This window comes from Sinocyclocheilus anshuiensis, unplaced genomic scaffold, assembly GCF_001515605.1.
Source record: "Sinocyclocheilus anshuiensis isolate Anshui unplaced genomic scaffold, SAMN03320099.WGS_v1.1 scaffold466, whole genome shotgun sequence".
Lineage (NCBI taxonomy): Eukaryota > Metazoa > Chordata > Actinopteri > Cypriniformes > Cyprinidae > Sinocyclocheilus > Sinocyclocheilus anshuiensis.
The window spans coordinates 1,430,957-1,434,699 of NW_015544159.1; the positions used below are offsets into that span (position 1 = coordinate 1,430,957).

Sequence of the window (3,743 nt, forward strand, 5' to 3'; positions counted from 1 at the left end):
TACTGCCAACATGTATATGCAAAATTTATGTATTGCCTGATGTAAATATGGGGTTGTCCCAGCACTGAATGCGGGGGTTGGTATACCTTCAACCACACAAAACCACAAAGATTCATACAGTGTCAACAATTATTTGTCATTTTTCAGTGTTGTTTCTCAATTTTCACTCCATAGACACGGTCATAACAGTGTTTTTGTGTCAAATCAGTGAATTTATAATCACAAAGTGAGTCATGTTTGTTCACCTGAACGTTTTAATAATTGTTCCCTTTACACTAACCCTTCTTTGATTATTCATGATATTTCCCCTCAAGCATTTTGCCCTATGTTGAACATTACAGACTGTGAATATTCACACCTATGTGCATTTGTCAACAACACACTGTGTAGGTGCTGACCCTTATGAGACCATGAGTCAGAGCTCTCAGTGATGCCCAAACGGGAATGTCCCTACAAGTCTACTTCACTTTTTCCCTTTTAACACCTTCCTTTTTATAAAGAAAATCAGTTGCAGACAGTTAAACAAGCAGAGGTTCACAATCCATGTGTTGTTTATTTTTTTCATGTAGACAAAGTAGGACATTATTGACCTGCGTTAGTCACTTCATAACAAATACATTTATATCAGTCAGAACAACCACAGAACAAACGTCAAGTTGCTATGAGTTCGTCTATATATACGGTCCTTGTTTTAAACACAGATGCAACACTTTTGACACGAAACGGTTTGTACAAAAATATATCTTCAAAAACTTTCATATTAAAGGATAATGTACAATTTAATTCAAGCCTCCGGGTGTATGTACACGATGAACGGACAAAAGGCACGACAATGGGAGAAAATAGTGATGTTAGACACCTCCTTGACACATCTGAAAGTTTAGTCTGTTTAAATTAACTTTTTTAAAACGTAACCACTCGACTTTCCACTTGTTATCAGACACAATTCTCCCACGTGCTATCTAATGTTATTTTTTTATTAAATTAATTGGCCTAAATATTCAAACAAAGTGCGTTTGGTCAGTCAGCATGCGACTGAGGCAAAAAGAAAACGAACATCGCACCAACTTCAAAAGTGCGCGCCATAAATGTGTCCATGTCATTTGGCACTGTGGTTTGATTTCACTTTCATCAGTCCACCCAGTTTTAATATATTACGAATGGTGCATTATTATTGTCATCATATTGCCTACATAGTGTTGGATAGTGCACAGTCCAGCTGAAAGTTTACTGGCTTGAACTGGACGAGCAGATGCCCGTGGCGACGCCGCGCTCTGAGCTGGTCACTCCAGAGGAGGACGAGGATGTTTTCCTCTCCTTCTGTCGCAGGTGGATTTTGGTGTGTCTCTTTCTTTCGTCGCTCCGCGCGAACTTTCTCCCGCAAAAGTCGCAGGCGAACGGTTTCTCGCCGGTGTGCGTGCGGATGTGGGTCGTCAGGTGGTCGCTGCGACTAAAGTTCCTCATGCATATCCGACACTGGAAGGGTTTGTGGCCAGTGTGGATGCGGATGTGTCTGGTGAGCTCGTCTGACCGGGAGAAGCGCCTGTCGCAGCCCTCCGCCGGACAGGGGTAGGGCCGCTCGTGCACGGGGGTCTTGCTGGGTCTGTTGGGGTATTACCTCGGGCGCAGGATGGGCCTGAGGGGTAAATTCTGCGGGCTGTAGGCTGTGGGTAGCCGGGGTCCGTCAGATACCGGTCCCCCCAGTGTGAAGTTCCTGATAGTGTTCAGGGGGGTCAAGGGAGGCGGGACTCTGAAAGAGTCCAGCGGGCATGAGAAGGGTTTGCGATCGGGCATCGACTGCATGTCCCTCTGGCACGGAGGCTGGAAAAAGCCGGCGTAGTCCGGGATGATGGGGAACAGCCCGGAGTCCGTGTTTGGCTTTGGGGAGGAGTAGGAAGGCGGAGGATAGGAGATCGGACAGGTGGAGGTGGAGAAGAACGCGGATGGGTCTTGATACACCTCCCCGCATCCAGAGTAGGGCGGCGGAGGAGAGTAGATGTGCTCCATGTCCGCCTGGTTCTGCGCCATGGTGCAGCTGAGAGTGCTGGAGAAGTGGCTGGGGGAGACTGAGGATGCAGGTGACGAGGATGCTGAGGATGGCTGGGTCATGCCCAGGATGCCCGCGCTCACGATGTTGATCACGCCCTCTGGGTTCCAGTTTCCTGGGTACTGGGAGTCGATGGAAAACTTTCCCATGTAGGTGAAAGTTTGATTGCGAGGGCCAGCTGGTTGCGCGAAGCTGCTGGAATAGGCCAAGTCGAGGGAGCGCTTCTCCGCACTCATATCCCCGCAAATCAAGCCATCTGCCAAAAAAATACACATCTAAGGTTTAGATACACATGAAAGAAGGCTGTCTTATGGATCATGCAACTATTGGATGCAGCGCGCGTTGCTTTTACGCAAGCTGTCCACTGTAAAATCATCGGTAGTTTTAACAACAACATTAGGCTACTTCTTTTCCGATGTAGTCAAAGAACTTTGGTTTCACTTTAAATATATAAGCAAACAAACGTTTACAGTTTTAGCAAGTTTAGTTTTTCTGCAGAGTAGCCACATATGTTCATTCCCACTGAATACCCTTAGATGCGAACGATGTATAAACACAGAGCACGTGAGGCTGGAAGCAGTCGAGATGCGCGAGTCATTCTTACCTCCCGAGTTTATATGCTCGTAATGTCCTCCTAAATCACCGTTAGGAAATATAGTCACGGAGGCTGGCAGTGATGTGGCAATCTCGTCCACTGAGTAGATGCTTTCGGAAAGAGGGTGCACGAAGCCACCAAGAGTTACAGGGGCTTTCTCCAAAGTTTTAGCTGTCATCGTGAAGTCCTAAGAAGCACTCGTTCAGATGTTCACAAAATGTTTTGTGGCAGTGCGAACGCTCGCTCAAAACGTAACATGTGGAAAGCTGTCAGTAAACTGAGTTTAGCGTTCACTGTGATGCCATCTGACGGCTCTGTGTTGTTGAATGACAGATGCTGGTGGAGCGCTAGTGGTAGTATGTATTTATGGTGAGCCTATCAATGTGCCGTTACGTCACTGACCATTTAAGGACTGGATGGCAAAAGAAAAATAGCGCTGCGCGATGTGATTGGTTGTAGACCTTGTGACGCGTTGAGGTAACACTTGTCAATGGAGAATCCTTTCTGTACGGCCGCTCATGCATAATAACCAATGTGCTGGGAGGAAAAAAGAGCCAGGTATATTGCCTGTTGTTTTAAAATATTTTAAGATAACAACAGCATAAAATAAAGGCATGTTTTTGTTGAAATATATGAATGCTAAGTGGAAAAAAATCTTCCGTTTTGATACAACGCATCATTCTCAATCAGAAATTCCGGTTCATTATCACGCCATAAATGGTTTTATCCGGTAAACAGCTACACCCCTTCGTCCATTTATGGAGCGTATTCCGGAAACTGAGTATCGGAAACTCTCGAGTGTTGCCGAGCAAAGAGACGCGGCTCAAACCACAATCAAATGAGAGACAGAATCACGGAATTTCTACCTTTGCTTCAGTGGCACAGTCGGAAAGTGCGCTACCTCTATTTGAATAGACCCCATGTTTTTGGAAAGAGGGAAACGTTTTTAGTAACTGCGTTCTATAATTAGAATGCTGCTGGAAAGTAGATTTATTTATGATTCTAAACGTTTAAACCAGAAGTGATTTGTTTTATTTATTTATTTTGTTTATTTATTTATTTTTTGTTATCTTCCGGCGGTTTGTTATGTTAAAGCGTTAA

The 3,743-nt window shown here is 45.0% G+C and overlaps 1 pseudogene; it reads right to left on the minus strand.

Annotated features, from left to right (window-relative positions):
* Positions 1–551: 551 nt before the first annotated feature.
* Positions 552–2,961, minus strand: LOC107695517 (early growth response protein 2b-like; annotated as a pseudogene).
* Positions 2,962–3,743: the final 782 nt, after the last annotated feature.